The following is a 22,476-nucleotide window of genomic DNA, read 5'->3' as shown; positions in this document are numbered from 1 at the left end:
CCTTTGGGCCTTCAGCATCAGTAATCCCATCAGAAGATGCATCTTGAGAGCAGCAGGGAGATGTAATTCCCAGGGTAAGTAGCCATATGCATGCTAGCTTAATTTTAGCATGTTATTTCAAATAATCAGTGTTGTGGGTACTGCACAAGTGGTGGCACAGACTAGACTTGCAAATCCAATCCTGCTCAGCCATTAGTTATGAGCCTCTGCCAGAACATGTGCCACTGTATTCACACTGCTATTTCTTGGCTTGATCTGAGCTAGTGTATGTATGGTTACCAGAATGGAGATGTATTCCTACCAGATGCAATGTATACATACCCTGAGTTTGTTCCATGACATGCAGATCAAAGGATAACATTTTGTATTTTTCTTTTCAATGCTTAGTAAAATTCCAAATTGTGAAGCTTTGGGAAAAAAATAAAATAAAATGATCAGTCCAGAAATCATGCTGGTGCTCTGCTAAGTCAGCAAAGATGTTACCAACCATTGACTGGCTGTCATGTCTACATGATCTCAAACTTTATTGTACTCATCAGTGTGATACTGACACTAATCTGTGAACTAGTGGCACAGAAATACTGGGTCAGAAGTGCAAAGTGGTCCCATTAAGTGCTGGTCCCATTAGTCCACATGCTCTCTTTGGTTGGGTGGGAGGAGGAAGAGTGAGTCAGATGGAACAGATTTTCCTTCCTAGCAGCCACATTAAGATTGCTATTTTAAATTGTCATTTCATACTTGACTTAAACTCAGTGGCTTCCCCCTACTCTCTTCAGCTTTAATATCTACAATTGTATGAGATTTTTTTAAAACTGGGTTATTTGAATGTCAAACTTTCAATAACACTTTAATAGAGGTGTCCATTAACCCATGCTAAATTACAGCAGAACATCTCTGGAAATACATGTGACATCCACATGAATACCAAATGAATTCATTAAGATCAGTGCTATTACAACGCATACCAAATGAAATCCACAATGATAGGCATGTCTCTTTTCAATGGTATTCCTGCTGGGCTGGTCCGATGCATCAGCTGTTTGTTTCCAGTGATGAGAGAAGGCCATCTAGCTTTTGGTTAGCTAAACAAATGATACCAGAAATTACTTAGTTCATGGCTGTAACACCTTATAATCAGGCCTTGATAGCATGCACACTAGCAGCAGGGCTGCACTTTGCATGCATAATGAATCCCAAACATTTCATAAAAAGGCGATAACTTTCTTTGACCACTGAATATATTATTTATAAATGCTCCCCACCCCGCCTCTCCACCCCACCCCCCACCCTTTGGAGATCCTGTTATCTTGTGGCATACACTTAGATTATGAGGTCTCTTCCTATACATAATTTATTAAACAATTTACAAGTGATTTATTTTTAGCAGTACGATAAAACATGGTGTGAAGGGTTTTGCCAACAGACACACAGACTGCCTTGGGAATAATACATGGGGAGCCTGTGCTACAGTCAAACTTGTTATGTCCCCTCCCCTACAAAGTGGACCTTAACCCTCTTTTACATAAAGCTCTCTCTCTATATATATGTATAATATTAACCACACAAACCCTTTTCTCTCTCATTCACTGATTCTTTCCCTAAACCTATATGTGGTATTATATGGAGTCACCAGATAGCCTGGTTATGAGTGGCCTTATACAACTGAATGTGTGGGAAGTTAGATCTTGGGCGGGAGACATGAGGCTGTACAGTAATTATTTATTTAACATGTGCCCTCTTAACACGTTTTCACAATAGCATGTTTTGTTTTAGGGAATGTTTTTCGAATAACACGACATTCCCTGAAATCGCACGAAAATAATTAAGTGGAGGACTACGTCGTGCGGCGGTCTAAGTTGCTGAAAACAGTGGTAATACGCATGAGCGGATAAATACACGTGGTCACAGCGCTCCTCCGCTTACTCATGTGTTTATCTTTGTGTTTTAACAAACTACGGCATCTTGTATTGCTAGATATCTAATGTTGACGTTGATGACCGAGCACCAACAAAAAACTGACTTTGCCTCCACACCTGAAACACAACCCTCACCTTTTCCATTATTTTTAATGGGAAAATTGACCCTGCATGGCACGTTTTCACTTAGCATGAACATTTTCAGAAACGCATCTATAGCGTTAAATGAGGAATTACTGTAGTGTGATTGTTCTTAGAAGTTGCTTGCTTACCAGTGGTGATTTTTTGCTTTTGTTCATCACTGCCAGGGTCTTTCTAACTGGAGTCACTTCCAAAATTCAGAGCTGGTACTGACTGAGTGTAACCTCTTCAGCAAAATCAAGATATGATATGATATCAGAGAGTATGTCTACACTACCCCGCTAGCTCGAACTAGCGGGGTAATGTAGGCATACCGCACTTGCAAATGAAGCCCGGGATTTGAATTTCCCGGGCTTCATTTGCATAAGCGGGGAGCCGCCATTTTTAAAACCCCGTTGGTTCGAACCCCGTGCAGTGCGGCTACACGGGGCTCGAACTAAGTAGTTCGGACTAGGCTTCCTATTCCGAACTACTAGTACACCTCGTTTTAAAAATGGTGGCTCCCCGCTTATGCAAATGAAGCCCAGGAAATTCAAATCCCGGGCTTCATTTGCAAGTGCGGTATGCCTACATTACCCTCCTAGTTCGAACTAGGAGGGTAGTGTAGACATACCCAGAAATCTTACCCTGTAACACACAACTTTGCAGGAGCAAGTAGGAAATGTTACTGGTGAAGTAGGCATTAATTTAGAAAATGAATATGATATCTGGGCTCTCCAGTAATGTCATGCAGCGAACCAGTGGTCAAAAGATGGCATGGTTCTGGCTCGTAACACAGAGAAGGAAAGATAAATGGAGAAAGCCCTGAGGAAGGTGAGAGATGTAGCTGTGGTGCAGCATGACAGTTTTTCTGCAGCTGTTCCTACTGCAGCATCAGGGATATATTAGTTACTGACTCAGTAGTGCTCACCTTCCTTGTGGCATCTGGCCAGTGAATGCATGAAACTATTGATTGACTAGTCCTGGTCCTGGTCCCATTTGGTGGCTGCATAGGAATCTCTTGCCCCCAAAACTGAATTCCACAATGCAGACCCTCTGACCAGCCTCGTTAGCATCGACCTGCTGGGCAGAGTTGGCTCTGCTGCAGCCCACTCTCTGCAAACATGGAAGAGTGAGAAAGATTCCCCTCTGCATCACTAGGTGTGGCACAGGGACTGAGGGACTTCTGCCTCCTGGGTGCTGGATGCTGAGAGTTGGATCATTATAAAATGTAGTGGGCATATGTGACTGACGAATTAGGCTCCATTGTTGCCATTCTGAATTTTTTTGTAGAAAGAAAAGCCACTAATTCTCAGCTGCATGAGAATTCTCACATGTTGGAATCTACACATGGTGGCTTTTGAAACAAGCTACAGACAGCTTGCATCCTGCATAGTCATTTGCGCCTATGCAACATGGGTGCGAAGCGCGACTGACTCCAAATGCTGGGGCTTACCCTTATGCTGGGATAGCATATTTTAACTACTTAATACTGAGGTAAATGACTACAGAAAGAAATGGGCTCTAAATCTCTTACCATTTTCTTTTTTCAGTGCCTTCGGTTAAGGGCTTACTTTGGACAGCCTGTTGCGTTGGAGCAAAAAGTATGAGGTTTTTTTTCTTACATTAACAATTGTCTCTCAAGCCATCAGGACCATTTCATTGGCCTCCTAAAAAAGGAGAGCCTTTCTTTTCCACAGCTATCAAATGACATCTGGAAGGTGGGGGCTGACTTCCTTCCAAAGCTCTCCTGAAGTCTGAAGGACCCTCCAATTAAGTATCTGGAGCAGTGATGCCCATTCCTTGTGAATGCAGTGTTAAAGTGAAAGTCACCAGAACTGTAAGAGAAACCTTTTTGACCCGTTTTTGAATATAAGGGCTGCTTATACACAGAGGCTGCGTCTAGACTGGCAAGTTTTTCCGCAAAACCAGCTGCTTTTGTGGAAAAACTTGCCAGCTGTCTACAGGTGGCCGCTTGAATTTCCGCAAGAACACTGACGATCTCATGTAAGGTTGTCAGTGTTGTTGCAGAAATGCTATGCTGCTCCCATTCAGGCAAAAGCCCTCTTGCACAAATGCTTTTGCACAAGAGGGCCAGTGTAGACAACGCGATACTGTTTTGCGCAAAAAAGCCCCGATGGCAAAAATGGCGATCGGGGCTTTTTTGCGCAAAACCGCGTCTAGATTGGCACGGACGCTTTTCCGCAAAAAGTGCTTTTGCAGGAAAGCATCCATGCCAATCTAGACTCTCTTTTCCGCAAGTGCTTTTAACGGAAAAACTTTTCTGTTAAAAGCATTTGCGGAAAATCATGCCAGTCTAGACATAGCCAGATTGAAATGACTTTGCCAATAATGGGGGAGGGTTTAGATAATTCTGTCAGTGAAAATGGCTGAATGTCGTTAGCAGCAGCAGAGCTTATGTAGAAGAGGGGGTATTTTGAGGATCTGCTGTGCTGTGAAATTTCATCAGCTCCTCCACTTCTCAGATACATCCTGACCCGCACGTCCAAAGCTGTCACTAATGTTTCCATTGTGTAATCCTGGCCTTGAAACAGTTCAACCCTCCAGTTCCTGTGGAATTAAGCCCCCCCCCCCTCCCCACTCCATAATCTATTTGTTTTAAATTAGTATCTACAAAGTGAACTCCTCTCAAGGCCCAGGCTTTGAATTGGGGACATCAGCCCTGGAAAACACGGAATGCAAGCACTGCTCCCCCTCACATCCAAATTCAACAGAACTTGTCAGATAACATGAGAGATGGTTAATAATAAATTAAAAACATTGCAGCCACAGGGAAACTGCATCTCTCCCCTTCCCCCCAACCTCCTCCTCTCTTCTGCTTTTTCTACCCCATGGGCTTAATCAGCATCAAAGAGTAACAAATCCAATAAAATGTTTCCCTGAGCCAGGAACCAGCCTGAACTGGATACACGCATGTTCTCTCTCTCTCTCTCTCTCTCTCTTTCTCTATGTGTCTCCCTGACTGCCAGCCCATTTTCAAAACAGCTGACAGTTGAGGTGAAAATAGAACAAAGAGAAGGCAGGGGGATAGTAAATCAGATACACCCCTTCTCTTTAATAATTCTTCTCTGCTATATAAGGAGACCATTTCTCCTTCTACCCACTTTGCTTTATCCCCTCAGGATCTGTGATTAGGGGTCTGGGGTCTGCTAATGTTTTCTTTTTTTAATCAAAATCACTTTTGACATGATATGTTGGGTCATTTCCATGCAAGCTTGGTGGTGTCATCGAGAAAAGCTGCACTAAACACCTGTCAGAGTTATACCAAGAGAAATAAGGGTTGCAGGCAGACACCATTACAGGACCCTAGTGATCCAAGAGGGAACAGGCCTCTGTATGTGTGTGGGTGGGTTGTGTCTAGTTTACCTGCCTGACACGGCCATTCTCTTGTACAGGACAATGTAGAGTTCAGGGTCCTTCAGTGGTCTTCAGTAGTGTGTGATATTCTTCTTGCTTGGAGGATTTCAGGAGCCAACAAGGATGCCTGTCTATCCTGCAGGGCTGAATTTCACAGCACTTAAAGCATTTGGGAGGAAAGAGATTACAGAATTTTCAGGTGATAAAGTAATTCTGCCGCTGCACCAAAATGTGTTTTCTCTCTAAAGAAATCCTCATCACCTGCCACAGTCCCTTGAGTTCTTTTTATATTACAAGAGAGATGTCTATTCTATTAAAAGATCTGGTATGGTTGGCACTATTAATATCATTAGCACTTAAAATCATAGCCAGACATTAATGAATGAATTCTGAGTTACCACAGAATTCATATGGAAATTCTTCTGACATCCAGATTATGACCATAATTATTTAACTTATCAATTATCATGATTAATGCTATTTTAATGAATTGGTTGCAAATCATTTTCAATTCCTACAGTTTACATTGTGAGCCCATTAATCATGGCAAAGTCTTTTGGTTATAAAGAGGATGTCAGATGTTGTTCCAGGGCATGATCTATATTTTTAATAGACATGAGCCAGACACTCAGACTTGAGGGTCATAATGAGATATAAAGAGCTTCCCCAAGTCAGAAGCTCTTCAGATTTGGCAGTCTAGCTCCAGCATACTGGAGAGAGAGGCCCAGATTGTGAAGATCTATAGCTAATTCTGCTCAGGCTTTGTGAGATGGGATTTCACACTAGGTGTTTCATGCTTCCCTCATTGCTACTATATAATCTACTATATATCGAGAGAGTTTGTCTGTTTGCTCAAGAACTTCTCCTAAATGGTAAGAGCCAGGTCCACCAAATTTGGTGTACAGCTTCCTCTTCTTCCAACTTAAAGCAAGGTCGGGGTTTGGTTGTGCCAGGACAATGGGATGCAATTGTTTCTCATAAAATTGAAAGGGAGAGTTCTGCTAGCAGAGACAGCTAGATTGTATAATGACCACAAAGTTATGGGTAGTCTGTTGTTTGTGCAGCAATTGATTCCTAGGTTAATGTTTCTCTTGTGCCTTCCATGATGACACATCCCTATGAATCAGGGAGGACCCCTGATTCGCACAGAGAAGGTAGGGCAATCAGCTACTTATCTAAGGCTGCGTCTAGATTGGCATGATTTTCTGGAAATGCTTTTAATGGAAAAGTTTTCCGTTAAAAGCATTTTCGGAACAGAGCGTCTAGATTGGCACGGACCCTTTTCCGCAAAAGCACTTTTTGAGGAAAAGCATCCATGCCAATCTAGACGCGTTTTTCCGCAAAAAAGCCCCGATGGCCATTTTAGTGATCGGGGCTTTTTTGCGGCAAACAAATCTGAACTGTCTACACTGGCCCTTTTGCGCAAAAGCTTGAATTTCCGCAAGAACACTGAATTCCTACTGTCTGAAATCAGTGCTTCTTGTGGAAATACTATTCTGCTCCCGTTCGGGCAAAAGTACTTTTGCACAAAGCTTTTGCACAGGGAAAATGTGGGACCCTTACTTGATGAGGGAGGTAACCTAGTGATAGATGATGTGGGAAAAGCTGAAGTACTCAATGCTTTCTTTTGCCTCTCTTTTCACAGACAAGGTCAGCTCCCAGACTACAGTACTAGGCAACACAGTATGGGAAGGAGGTGGGCAGCCCTTTGTGGAGAAAGAACAGGTTAAGAACTATTCAGAAAAGTTGGACATACACAAATCCATGGGGTCGGAGCTAATGCATCTGAGGGTGTTGAGGAGTTGACTGATGTGATTACAGAACTTTTGGCCACTATCTTTGAAAACATGTGGCGATCGGGGAGGTGCCAGATGGTTTGAAAAAGGCAAATGTAGTGCCCATCTTTAAAAAAGGGAAGAAGGGCAATCCAGAGAACTATAGACTGGTCAGCCTCACTTCAGTTCCAAGGAAAATCATGGAGGGGATCCTCAAGGAATCCATTTGGAAGCACTTGGAAGAGGGGAATGTGACCAGGAATAGTTAACATAGACTCATCAAAGGTAAGCATACCTGACCAACCTGACAGCCGTCTATGACATGGTAACTGGCTCTGTGGACATGGGGAAGTTGGTGACTTTAGCAAAGCTTTTGATACAGTCTCCCACAGTATTTTGCCAGCAAGATAAGGAAGTATGGATTGGATAAATGGACTGTTAGGTTGATAGAAAGCTGGCTAGATGGTGAGGTTCAATGGGTAGTGATCAAAGGCTCGATGTCTGGTTGGCAGTCGGTATCAAGCGGAGTGCCCCAAAAGGTTGGTTTCAGGGCCGGTTTTGTTCAACATCTTTATTAATGACCTGGATGGATTGCGCCCTCAGCAAGTTTTCAGATGACGCTAAGTAGGAGGAGAAGTAGATAAGCTGGAGGGTAGGGATAAGGTCCAGAGTGACCTAGACAAATTGGAGGATTGGGCCAAAAGAAATCTGATGAGATTCAACATAGACAAGGGCAGAGTCCTGCACCTGGGACAGAAGAATCCCAACCATTGTTACAGGCTGGGGACTGACTGCCTAAGCAGCAGTTTAGCAGAAAAGGACCTGGGATAACAGTGGATGAAAAGCTGGATATGAGTCAACAGTGCGCCCTTGTACACAAAAAGGCTAACAGCATATCAGGGTGCACTAGGAGAAACATTGCCAGTGGATCTAGAGAAGTGATTATTCCATGTTATGGTCTCAAGTTGCAGTGGGGAGGTTTAGTTTGAATATTAGGAAAAACTATTTCCCTAGGAGGGTGGTGAAGCATTGGAATGGTTATCTAGGGAGGTGGTAGAATCTTCATCCCTGGAGGTTTTTAATCCCAGCTTGACAAAGGCCTGGCTGGGATGATTTAGGTTGGGCTGGTTCTGCTTTGGGCAAGGGTTGGACTTGATGAACTCCTGAGGTCTCTTCCAATCCTAGGATTCTATGATTCTATGACAAGTTTCAGAGAGGTAGCCATCTTAGTCTGATTCAGCAAAATTATAAATAAGCAGCATCACTTGCCCCACAATTCCAGCCACGCAGAACGTAACGCCATCCAGAGCCTCAGAAACAACTCTGACATTATAATCAAACAGGCTGACAAAGGAGGTGCTGTAGTAATCATGAATAGGTCAGTTTATGAACAGGAGGCTGCTAGGCAACTCTTTAGCACTACATTCTTCAACACCCCCGAGGAATACCAAAAAAACCTACTCAATAAACTACCTCAAGAAGTACAGGAACAAATCGTCACAGACACACCCTTACAGCCACTCCCAGGGGTTTCTATCTGCTACTCAAGATCCATAAACCTGGACATACTGGATGGCCTATCATCTCAGGTACTGGTACACTTACAACAGGAATAACTGGCTATAAAACCCTCTCCTCAGTCCCTACAATACCAGCACTTCCAGCTACCTTTGAGATACCACTGACTTCCTGAGGAAATTACAATCCAGTGGTGATTTTCCAGAAAGTACCACCCTGGTCTAGACTGGCATGATTTTCCGGAAATGCTTTTAACGGAAAAGTTTTCTATTACAAGCATTTTTGGAACAGAGCGTCTAGATTGGCATGGACGCTTTTCCGTAAAAGCACTTTTTGCGGAACAGCGTCCGTGCCAATCTAGATGCACTTTTCTGCAAAAATGCCCTGATTGGAAAAGCGGCTGATTTTCTGGAAAAACTGGGCAGTCTAGACACAGCCTATGTCTTCACACCAACATTCTACACAAAGCCATCAAGAACTATATCCTCAATGATGTCACAGCCCAGCTGGTTGCTGACTTTGTGACTTTGTCCTCACCCACAATCATTTCAGATTTGGAGTTAGCGGCACTGCAATGGGTCCCCACATGAACTCACAGCGTGCCATCATTTTTATGGCTGATTTGGAACAGCACTTCCTCAGTTCCTTTTTGTGTAGTTAGGGAGACTATGGGTGTCTTTCTTAACTTTCTACTCTGGGTCACAGCTAAATAGATTCAGCTCTTACCACTTAAAAAGAATTTATCCATTAATTTAACCTGACATTTTGAAAACCCTGAGCTGAAAATTAGACTCCTACATTCATATTTGTGTGCCCACCTGATTTTTGTTCAAAACTCTGAATGCCCAGCTACTACTATGGGTCATTTGAAGGAATCTGTCTACCAAATTCTTTAAGAGTTGCAACCAACAGTCTCATGTATCTGAAACAGATATATTTAAAAATTAAAGAAAATATTTGTGAATCTGGTTTTTGTGGTCTTCATCCAGATCTATTGATAATTTGTGTTAATTTCACATCTGTCATGAAATCTCTTTTTTTTTTTACACCAAAATGTTGTAAGGAACTAGAGCAAGTTTTGAACAGAAATGTGGTGAAAGATTTCTGATTCAGGAGCTAATCAAGTGCAGCATCCCAATTCCAAACATTCAGAATTCACAAGTCAGACCCCCAAAATCAGGAGATATAATTTAGGCCATTTTTTAAAATAGGGGTTCTTTATTATTTATGTTCTGTTTTTTTAACCTTTACGTGAATTTCAGGTTCATATTTCCAAGATTTTACCTGCAACCATGAAAGCTAAAAACATACCTTTCAAAAATTAATTAAAGCAAAGGTTCTCATTAGAGGTATTTGGAAAAATTCCTATGACATATTTTTTTCATTGAAATTTGACAGTTTTGTTAAAATCAAAATGCTTTGTGAAAATAGTTCAATTTCAGGAAACTTCTAATGAAACCCAGGAAGGTTTCTGACCAACTCACTTGCTTGAAGTCTGGGCCCCTAAGGTCCTTGACTCCAAGAAAGCCTACTTTCCAGACTACCTTGAAGTATAGGATTCCAGAATCCAGTCTCCTGGCTTGCTTCAGCCTGCTAGCCAGGGGATCAGTGATCTAGAACGTTCCAGGCTCCACATGAATTCTGGCTTCCCACCTGGCAGGCTGTTGCAGGGTCAGGGCATAGAAACCCAGATAGCTGTGTCCTGAAACTGACACAGCTCTTATTAGTTTTGGTGTGGCTCATCACTGAATAGCAGTTATGAAGCCCAAGAGATTCTTGTTAACTTGACAAAAAGAGTTTTGCCAGTTTTACAGCTACCATTCAGTGGCAGGCAGCAGTGAAATTGACATGAAGCAAGTTGATTTCATTCAGCAACTGCCAGGGCTTTCTGGGCCCAATTCAACTGCTGCTTGCTAGGCAGGCTGCTGCAGATCCCAGAGAGCCTATTTAGTCTGGAATCACCACATTTCAATGTTTCCAAAATTAAATGTTGTGGGGTTTCATTTCCATGGAAACATGTGTGTGTGTGTGTCTGTGTTTGTGTGTTAATTTCTGCCTGATTTGGGAGGAAGAAAATTTTGAAAACTCCAATCTTCACAGAACTGAAATTTGGTTTCCCACAGAGCTGTGATTCTCAGGCCTGAAATGAATGGTGTTTCTCATGTTTGATACTGCTTAGAGATTATGAGAGAAATAGAGTGAGAGGACTTTGTGGAGCCCCCTTAGAGTTAAGCCCCCTTCATCTTAAACCCATCAACATGTTAAAGTATTTAATAGAGAAAACCTTAGGGGATGTTACAAGGATTAGGAAGGTGATGGCTTGAGCTTTCCCAAATGAAGCATATCAACATTTCCTATAATTTTAAACAGACAACTTGCCCCTTAATAATCCATGGCTAGGGGAGGTGCTGTTCAGTCAGGCAACTCCCAGAGGGTGCTGGACTCACTCCTTTCAGTTGTAAAATCAAAACATGTGCAAGAGTGGTTGAGTTCTACTCATATTGAGGCCTTGGCTTTGATTACATTCATGCGTCATTTTCAAAGGTCCATGTTTAGCTTGGTTTTAGATCATGCTTGCATAATTAGTTTATTTAAACTATGTCTCCTGTTAAATCAAATTTTGCCTGTAGACTTAAGTACAACTATGTAACAAGATATACCTATTAAACAGATGTTGAATCTTAATGACTATGTTCTTTACAATCATTTTGAATTGAACATCTAATAACTAGACTGCAACTATAAGGATCTCTTTACATTTAATAAGATATTATAGTAATATAATTATAGTAATATGGGTTGCTATAAGTAACTTATTCATGGGGATCTTCCAATATTTATACAGTACAGATATATAAAATCATCTTGAAAGACAAGAGGTTTTAGCTAACTCTAAGCTATGCTTCCCAATATATATATATATATATATATATATTCATGTGTGTTTCAATTTGCTGAATTTTATGTAGCCTTCTCAATTAATAGGATTAATAGACCAACTTCAAGAAATCATTCATGGATAAATACATATGTGAGGTGTGTGAGAGAAATTGTGTGCCAGACTTGTGCATGTGGTATCTTTCATATTATTTTGTATTTAAATTGGCCATTCATTTTTCACATCCCGCAAACCCAGTTGTTTTGTTTATTTTGTCTGTTAGTCCAGGTACTAAACCTTCAAATTTACTTCCGCTTGTAATTAGTTGTACAAATGTTTGTTTCATATCCACTTCCTGAATCATGACTATGTCATAAATATATCGTGGTTATACTTTAAAATATTCCTAATGATAGATCATATAGATATAGAAATGAATAGACACCAAATAGCCTATTAAATGGATAATTAAGTTGACAGAATTTAGGATTCTGCATTTATGTCTCAGTTCAGTGAATCATAGAATTTAAGGCCATAAGTGACCCCCAGAATTATCTAGTCCGATCTGTTTATGACAAGCCACTAAACATTACCCAGACCTCTCCATGCCAAGCCCAACCACCAGAATTAGAACAAATTATTCTAGCCTTTAGGAGGCTAAACATGCTAAAAACCATCAAAGCCATGTTGAGAGTAGTCTGTGATGCTAGATAGGAATGGACCAGTGAACTGAAGTCTCAGGGACAGACTAGGGACAGACAAGCATTCATTGGAGTTGATGGAAATATTTCCATTGACTCCAGTGGGCACCAGGCAGGGCTATTAATGAGATTTGGGGAGGTGCAAGTGGGATAAAGACAGACTTTAAAATAGCCTGAATGTGTTAAATTATATCTAAGATGCAGGTTCTCTTACATTTTGGCCAAAATTCTAAAAACATTTTTATAAGCATTGTGGGTTTAGAATCATATGTATAATGTATGATTCTGAGCTGCTCATATGTTAAAGCCATGAAAGCATTAGCAAATGCAAGCTAAACGTTCTGGCAATGAGTTGTTTTCTAAAAGTGAAAGAATTTCTTACAAGTCTGCACATTCTGTGAAAATGTCTGCAAAGCCTCATTTTGCTCTGTCCAATGGGGCTTTCCAAATTCACCATTATTTCATACATAACTCATTCTTCCTGGTAGGAATGTAGCCGTGTTAGTCTGGTGTAGCTGAAACAAAAAACAGGACTATGTAGCACTTTAAAGACTAACAAGATGGTTTATTAGGTGATGAGCTTTTGTGGGCCAGACCCACTTCCTCAGATCAAATAGCGGAAGAAAATTGGCACAACCATATATACCAAAGGATACAATCAAAAAAATGAACACTTATGAAAAGGACAAATCAAATTTCAGAACAGAAGGAGGATGAGGGGGGGAGGTAAATGTCTGTGAGCTAATGATATTAGAGGTGATAATTGGGGAGGCTATCTTTATAATTGGTAAGATAATTAATGTCTTTGTTTAGACTGAGGCATAAAGATACCATATTTGATACCATATTCACTCTGCTGATACCATTATTGAATCTAACCAATTAAGTTATAAGATCAAGAACACATATTTCTGCTCATCCAGAAATATAATTTATGCTATCATGTGCTGAAAGTGTCCGTCTGCTATGTACATTGGACAAACGTCTCAGACACTTCACCAAAGAATCAATGCCCACAAAACAGATATTAGGCAGGATCACAAAGAAAAAACAGTTTCTTGCCATTTCAACCAGAAAGAGCATTGTCTCAACGACTTGATTACCTGCATCCTGCTTCAAAGACCTTTTAACACCAGACTTGAAAGAGAATCCTCTGAACTGTCATTCATGCTTAAATTCCACACTTTACGCCTCGGTCTAAACAAAGACATTAATTATCTTACCCATTATAAAGATAGCCTCCCCAATTATCACCTCTAATATTATTAGCTCACAGACATTTACCTCCCCCACTCATCCCCCTTCTGTTCTGAAATTTGATTTGTCCTTTTCATATGTGTTCATTTTTTTGATTGTATCCTTTGGTATATATGGTTGTGCCAATTTTCTTCCACTATTTGATCTGAGGAAGTGGGTCTGGCCCACGAAAGCTCATCACCTAATAAACCATCTTGTTAGTCTTTAAAGTGCTACATAGTCCTGTTTTTTGTTCATTCTTCCTGGGAATTTGTCAGTGCCACTAACAAAATATTGCCAGCTTAAAAGTCTCAAAATTGCACCAAAAAGTTCCCCTTTCCACCCTTGCCCACCTTAGTCAAAAACCAGAAGCAAAACTGGCTTGCTTGATCTTCCTCACAGGTCCAGCAAATGTGCACCAACAAGCATCCACTGAGATCAGCAAAGTTAAAACCTGACTCTACTGACTTTTTTCCCCCTGCCACTGTAGCTACCAGCACTGATATAAGTTAGAACTTGAATTACCGTATAAATATGTTTTACTGCATTGATGTAGTTTCATCAGCGCAAATTTCTTTGGTTTAGAGAAGCCCCCATTCCCTGTTTACTTTGAGACCAGAAGCATGCTTGATGCCTCTTAGTTTCATTATTCAGTGGATAGTTTTTTCCACACACTGTTAGTAAAGACAGGAACTGTGAATACACTCAACTTGGTATTCCGCTCACACTTGAAGTTAACAAGTAGTTCAAAGATTAATTACCATGAAGCTTGCAGTTCATAGATTCTATTATGATACAGCTCAAGGAAAGAGAACAGGAAAAACCAGACGATTAGCCCATGATTATGTGTTAGTGACCATGTGCTTACGGTACATGATCAGTTGTTACTCTGTAATTTGAGAGTTGTTACATATTTATGTCCCCTCCCCTCCTCCTTTTTATACAAAGGCGCTATTAATTTTTGGGTAGCTGATTTGTTTGTATAGCTACAAAAATGAAGAGCCTCATTTACCAAGTTATTATTGGTAAAGCATTCTTAACACTTACATCGAATCTGGTTAATTAAGTTAACCCTCACAGCAACTGAATGAGATCAGCATTGCTGTTCTTTTATTACAGATGGGCACACTAAGGCACAGAGTAGTTAAGGAACTTGTCCAAATCCACAGAGAAGGGCCCAGACCAGCAGTTCCTTTGATGTCAATGGGAAATTTGCATTGTAAGATCTCCAGAATGACAAGTATCAGAGCTATGATTAGAACTGAGTCCTCAGCTCCCAGTCCTGTGCTTACTTTAAGCCACTGTTCCCATTATTTTAGTTTCCATTATTTTGGTCCATTAGGACTAAATAAAAAGGGCCAGAAGAAACCACCTGCCAACTTTTATATGTCCCAGCCTCCTCTGAATCCGTGACAAAATGGGAGCTCTTAGCAGCATGAATTCTCTGATTCTATAGTTTTCTCCAGCTAACAAGGGAGGGCAATATATATAGGACAGAGCAGGTTTCCATTCAGCCACGGAGAAAGCACTTGTGAATGTTGCAGGAAATGAGATCTTAAGTCAGTGCATAAAACAATCTAATCCATCACAGCCCTTAGAATGGCCCCTCATAACTCAGGGGCTGTCATACCCCTTTGTGTGCATGAAGGCAGTTGTGGAAGAAGTGACGAACTGCGCACATAGTCTGCTAAATCCGTTCTGGCAGCTGAGGTAATATATTTTCAATGCCAAGTCACATAATTTTACTTTAGCTCATTTGACTCCAGGCTACAAAGCTATTCCAGAAAACAAAGGGATGGTGTTTGAATAATGAATAATAATGAATTTAATTCTGTGGGCTTGTGTTGGGCTGGAGCCTGTAAGAGGTTAAATGCAGATAAAGTAATGCAAAATAAAAGTTTTACTCCACAAAATAGCATTATTTTACACCAGTAGCCTTGTCTTTATTAGACTCAGATCCCACTGGACAGCCACAGTTGGCACCTGGGGAGAAAGCTGATGCAGCATAACTATGATTTGCTGATTTGCACCTATAATGTAGCAGAGGCTTAGTCACAATGTCTCTCTCCCTCCTTCCGCCCCCACCACCAGTTTTCCCCTTTCTCCTGCTGTTTCCTCCTGTTCTTGTAATTGTGAATCTTGGTGATAGCTGGAACCTGAGCACATCCACACCCAGTTGTCCATGTGTGCTAACAGTAACTTAGCAGTGCAGAGTGGTCATTTGTAAGGATTCACAAGATGCTCTGACTATGGATTCCAAAATGCATTACAAGAGAGGGCAGATGAAAAGTCCAGCTATTCAGGACAGAGGTTGTATCTCCCTATGTTGCTGCAGGGCCCCTAACATACATACATACATATATATTTTTATAGAGGGGGACAGGGTTTCCCCATCTAAATTGACACTGTCAAATAGTTTAGAGAGAGACTGATACATTGTTTATAATGGAGAATATTTTTGTAGACATAAAGGTCAGTTAGGGCACTTAATTCTCTTTTAAAGTCAATGAAGTTTGGACATCTAATTCTTCTTTGTAAGTTTGAACCTCTCCCCTATTACAATAAAATTAGGGCTGTCAAGGAATTACAAAATTAATTGTGATTAATCACAGTGTTAAACAATAACAGAATGACATTTATTTAAATATTTTGGATATTTCCTACATTTTCATATGTATTGATTTCCACTATAACACAGAATACAAAATGTACAGTGCTCATTATATTATTTTGATTAGAAATATTTTCACAATAAAAATCAAAAGAAATAGTATTTTTCAATCCATTTCCTATGAGTACGGTAGCGTAATCTCTTTACCATGAGAGTTGAATTTACAAAGGTAGACCTGCATTCAAAAATAAAGCCCGTTCAGTCCTATCTCTTGGTCAGCCAAATACACAGACAAACAAATTTGGTTGCAATTTGCAGAAGATAATGCTGTCCACTTCTTGTTGTTTTCAGCGTAACTTGAAAGTGAGAACTGGCCTTCGCATTGTACTGTGATAGCTGGCATTGCAAAATATTTACCTCCCAGATATAACAAAGATTCCCTTCTTGCTTCAGCCTCCATTCCACAGGACATGCGTCCATGTGACAATGCGTTCTCATCATCATAGAATAGTAGGACTGGAAGGGACCTCGAGAGGTCATCGAGTCCAGTTCCCTGCCCTCATGGCAGGACCAAATACTGTCTAGACCATCCCTGATAGACATTTATCTAACCTACTCTTAAATATCTCCACAGATGGAGACTCCACAACCTCCCTAGGCAATTTATTCCAGTGTTTGACTAGCCTGCCAGTTAGGAACTTTTTCCTAATGTCCAACTTAAACCTCCCTTGCTGCAGTTTAAGCCCACTGCTTCTTGTTCTATCCTCAGAGGCCAAGATGAACACATTTTCTCCCTCCTCCTTATGACACCCTTTTAGATATCTGAAAACTGCTATCATGTCCCCTCTCAATATTCTCTTTTCTAAACTAAACAAACCTAATTCCTTCAGCCTTCCCTCATAGGTCATGTTCTCGAGACCTTTAATCATTCTTGTTGCTCTTCTCTGGACCCTCTCCAATTTCTCCACATCCTTCTTGAAATGCGGTGCCCAGAACTGGACACAATACTCCAGCTGAGGCCTAACCAGCGCAAAGTAGAGCGGAAGAATGACTTCTCGTGTCTTGCTCACAACACACCCGTTAATGCATCCCAGAGTCATATTTACTTTTTTTGCAACAGCGTCACGCTGCTGACTCATATTTAGTTTGTGGTCCACTATAACCCCTAGATCCCTTTCTGCCATACTCCTTCCTAGACAGTCGCTTCCCATTCTGTATGTGTGAAACTGATTGTTCCTTCCTAAGTGAAGCATTTTGCATTTGTCTTTATTAAACTTCATCCTCCTCATCATCGACAACCATGGGCTCAATGCCTGTTGGCGTCTGATGCCTCCCTGACTATTTCCTTCCATCTTTCCCTGTCCGGTGCAGATTGGCTTAGTTTCTGTAGACTAGCTCCACACCAATCTACTATATCATCTACCCATTCTCTTTGGGGTCTGCCTCTCCTATTCGGACCATCCATCATGCTGAATACCAGGGTCTTAAATTTTCACTTGTTCATTCTACAGATATGCCCAAATAGCTGTAACTTCTGATGTATAACCTCTGCAGTAGGTTCTCTTTTGGCTGTTTCTGCCTATATAATTCCTCGTTGGTGACCTTCTGTATCCATCCTATTCTCAGGATCTTTCTATAACAATTCCTCTTGAACACCAATATCCTTCCCTTCGAATCTTTTGTTATCACCCAGGTCTCACATCCGTACAAAATGTTGCTAAATACACACGCTTTCAAGATGCTCAGCTTTGCATTCTGCTCAATAACAATTCAAAGCAGAGTGGATTGACACACGTTCATTTTCATTTTCTGAGTCAGATACCACCAAGAGAAGGCTGATTTTCTTTATTGATGGTTTGGGTTCTGTAGTTGCTGCAGAGAACTGTTGCTCTTTTAAGACTTCTCAAAGTGTGCCACACACCTTATCCTTCACAGATTTTGGCCATCACTTTAATTATTAAATCTTTGGTCAAGCGCTGTAATGATCTTTAGAATTCTCATTTTAGTCCCTTCCTTGCATTTGGTCTAATCTGTAGTGAAAGTGTTCTTAAAACAAACATGTGCTGGGTCACCATCAGAGACTGCTATAACATGAACTATATGGCAGAACATGGGTAAAACAGGAGACATATAGTTCTCCTCTAAGAGTTCAGTCACATATTTAATTAATGCATCATCAGCATGGAAGAAAGTCCTCTGGAATAGTGTCTGAAGCAAGCAAGGGCACACAAATATTTAACATATCTGGCAAGTACTTATCTTGCTATGCCCCCTTCAGAAATGCTGTGTAAATGTCTAGTCTCACTTTCAGGTGACTGTAAATAAGGAGCAGGCAGCATTATCTCTCATAAATGTAAACAAACTTGTTTGTCTTAGGAATTGGCTGAACAAAAAATAGTACTGAGTGGACTTGTAGGCTCTAAAGTTTTACATTGTTTTGTTTTGGAATGCAGTAATGTAACCCCAAAAAATCTACAATTGTAAGTTATGCGTCCATGAGAAAAGAGATTGTATGAGCTGAATTGAAAATACTATTTCTTTTGTTTATCATTTTACAGTGCAAATATGTGTAATAAAATAATAATATAAAGTGAGCACTGTAGCCTTTGTATTCTGTGGCAAAAGAAATCATTATATCTGAAAATGTAGAAAAAACATTCAAAATATTTAATACATTGAAATTGGCATTCTATTGTTTGACCGTATGATTAATCATAATTATTTTTTGCTGTTAATTGTGTGGATTAAGTGTGATTAAATGACAGCCCTGCGTAGAATGTGTCCTATAAAACTGATATTAACATAAATGCTTTATGAAATCATTTTCAAACTACAATAATTTGCACAAAGTATTTAAACAATATGAAATACAATCAAACGTGAAGTATGGTTGCCTGAGAGATCTTATCCCAGCTGGAGAAGAAGTTAGCACATACATACACACAGTGGTATCATTCTCTGTGTTCCTGTTATGGTCATTGTAGAGCTGTCTTTAATCAGAAGCTCCTTCCTATGATCTAAGTGGCTTCTGCTGGCTCCAGTAGTGACGTCATCCCCTCATGTTTGTAACATCAGCATAGTGCTGTGGAGATCTTTGAGATGTCACAAATTTGATGTAATTCCTGACAAGTTCCCAGAGAGGCAGCAGATCCATCAAGAGGGAAACCTGCTTGTGATGGAGTATGCAAACCCCACACTAGGTGAGACAGAATTAAAGAGTAGCTTTGGGCTAAGCCACTAAGGTCTCCCTCCCCTGCTTCATCAGGGAGGAATGCCAATGTTGGAAGAGAAGAAGGAGGAAGCTTAAAGAAAAAAATCCAATAGAATATAAAAATTATCCTACAAATGCTGTGCATTTTACTAATGTTAAGGCACTAGAAAGAGAACTAATTATAAACGGAAATGAAATGGGCCCTCCGGCATTGTATGCATGGAACTCCCATTGAACTCAGTAAGAACTCTGTGCATGGAAAGCTTGTAAAGACTGTAGCCTAGTCTCAGGGGTCTGTTTTCATATTCCAAACAGCCTGCCATGAAAGAATAAACAAACAGCATAAATGATTGTTTTTTAATAAAAAAAACCATTTATTTTAATAAGACACAAGAAAGGATGGTTGATTATTAAAATATATGATCTTTTACTTGGCAGCGTCCTGTTCAAGTCCAATAAAATTTAAAGTTACAAGCTAAAATTAAAAAAAAGTTTGCTCCATTACTTAAGTCCTTCTAAAATTTCTTGGTTTTCATAAGTACAGGAAGCTCAAGATGTGGGTCCCCATGTCACAGAAAAGAAATGTGATAGCTTCATTTAACACCACCATGTTTAACACCACCATGTGACAATTGTAACAAATCACAAAGAATTTCTAACTTCCAATGCTGAATGAGGAACTTCGTTATAATCAGGAAAACAGTTATTTCTAGGTTCTGTACCTGTTTCACTCACTGACACTTTGAAATTAATTGAAAAAGGAAACCAGAATTAATGAATTTTTTTCAAAATTTCCCTGTGTGTTTTTTTTTTACCAGCTTTACAGTCAATGGCTTTTTTAAACACCTTTAATTAAACCAGTTGCAAGTTTGCGTGTGGACAAGAGCCAGTGTTGCCAATGCTCATGATTTTATTATGAATCTTGCGATGTTTTTTGGCCTGCTCTTCTGGGGTACATCTACACTGCAAGCTTAATTTTCAATCAGCGTTTCCAGAAGAGATCCTCCGGAAAAGCTTATTTCGAAATAGCACATCTACATACAAACAGCACAATGAAATAGCGATTTGCTATTTCGAAAGATAGTGTCCACACTGATTGGACGCAATCTCACATTTAAGGCTACCTATAGCCAGCTGAGGCAGGGCATTAGGTCAGCAGTTGCTTCCTGGAGCTGCTGCCTAAGGCTAGCTGAGACGCGAGCTTAAAGGGTCTCCTCTGGACAGCTTCTCAGGTTCTTCTGCTTGCTTGCCTACCTCTCTGAGGGACAGCAAAGCATTTCCACCGCGTGCTCTGGTTGCCCTGCTTCAGGACATCACAACACTCCCTGCCATGGAGCCAGAGCTGCCTCTGGGCACGTGATGGCCCCACACGGCCATGATGCAGTTTCTACAGCAGTTTCTGCAGGCTGCCTTCATCGTCGAAAATCTCGGCTTGTGTGTGGAAGCGACGCCCTGGCAACAGCACCCCATGTTGAGGCGACGCTTCTAGTGGCTGGACACCAGTTCCAACTAGTGGGACCAGCTGGTGATGGAGTGGTGGGATGACCAGCAGTGGCTCCAAAATTTCTGCATGAGGAAGGAAACATTCCTGGAGCTGTGTGCCTGGCTCACCCTTGCCCTCAGACGAGGGGATATTTGCCACCCTTCTGGAGAAGCAGGTCACCATCACCATCTGGAAGCTTTCCACACTGGACAGTTACCAGCCCGTGGGCAACCAGTTTCGCATGGGGAAGTCAACCAATGAGGATCTCCTCATGCAAATATGGCACTCTCAGGATGCAGTCCCTGGAGTAGGGGGAGTACTGGAAAGGGGGACCCTAGGGAAAGGGGGAGTTGGGAATGTGGGGGGTTGGGCAGGAATGGCGGGGGAGAAACGCCATCCCCAAGGGGCTTCTTCAGTCCTGCCCTTAGGGGGGCGAGCTTCATAGGTGGTGGATCCTGGGGTATATGTGGGGGGAAGAGAGGAGGGCTTGGGGACCTCTCAAGGGCTCAGGCACCCCCTTTGATTCTCTGTTTTGTTTCTTTGTTTGTCTCCTTCTGCAGGTGGAGAGGGCCATTAACACCATCCTGCTGCGCAGGATCATCTGCCTGGGCGACTTGGACCCCATCGTCACCGGATTTGTTACCCTGGGCTTCTCCAACTGTGAGGGGGCTATTGATGGAACACACATCCCTATCCAGGCCTCCAACCACTGGGCAACACAGAACATAAACCAAAAGGGATTCTTCTCCATGGTCCTGCAGACCCTGGTGGACGACCGTGGCCAGTTTACAGACATCTTCATAGGCTAGTCCAAGAAAGCACACAATGCCCATGTCTTCCGCAACTCCAGCCTCTACCACAAGCTGGAGGCTGGCACAACATCAGGATCGGGAACATTGAAATGCCACTGTGCGTTGTGGGGGACGCGGCCAACCCCCTCATGTCGTGGCTGATGAAGCCATACACTGGACACTTGGACCCCAGCAAGGACTGGTTAAATAGCCACGTGGGCAGGGCCTGCATCCAGGCCGATGCACCTTCAGCCACTTGAAGGCAAGGTTTAGGTACCTCCTGATTCACCTGGATGTGGGGGAACAGAACATCCCCCAGGTGATATCCGCATGTTGTGTGCTCCGCAACATCGTGGAGAGGAAGGGGGAAGCCTTCCTTCTGGGATGGGGGACAGAGGCCAGCCGGGATGGCTTGACCTTTGAACAGCCATGCACAACTGCCATCCGGCAGGTCCATCAGGTGAGGGTGAGCATCCAGGAGGCCCCGAGGGAGAGTTTCTCTTAAGGACCCCAATAACTCTCCCCAGGGCCTCCACTAGAGGCCTGTGCCTTGCCTCTCTCTGCCTTTCTCACAACAACCCCTCCCTTCCCCCCTCTACCCTTCTTCCCTGCAGACCCAATAAAAACAACTGTTTTATTTTGAAAAAAATAACTGTTTGGTTATTTATTTGGGATAAAAGTAACTATGGAGGAGAGGGGCTGAGAACCTAAAAATGAGGAGGGGGCAGAGAACCTTGGAGCGGGAAGGAGAGGCTCAGGGCTGAGTCTGAGAGTGGTGTGTGGCTTGCGTGCTTCCTTCACCTCATGTATGGGGACCTCAGCAACCTCGGGGATGGGGGATAGGCAGGAGGCAGGAGG

At 41.7% G+C, this 22,476-nt stretch overlaps 1 long non-coding RNA gene across 1 annotated transcript; it reads left to right on the top strand.

Annotated features, from left to right (window-relative positions):
- The first annotated feature begins 2,638 nt into the window (after nt 1-2,638).
- LOC149523474 (uncharacterized) lies at nt 2,639-22,230 on the top strand. Its single transcript, XR_016347048.1, has 3 exons — nt 2,639-3,876; nt 7,060-7,474; nt 21,388-22,230. It is a non-coding gene; the product is annotated as an uncharacterized LOC149523474 (long non-coding RNA).
- The last annotated feature ends 246 nt before the right edge of the window (nt 22,231-22,476 follow it).

The sequence above is a fragment of the Pelodiscus sinensis genome, chromosome 17, assembly GCF_052426305.1.
Source record: "Pelodiscus sinensis isolate ZL-2025 chromosome 17, ASM5242630v1, whole genome shotgun sequence".
NCBI classification, from domain to species: domain Eukaryota; kingdom Metazoa; phylum Chordata; order Testudines; family Trionychidae; genus Pelodiscus; species Pelodiscus sinensis.
Note: the sequence above shows the minus strand (reverse complement) of the source record. Positions and strands in the feature narration are given on the sequence as shown.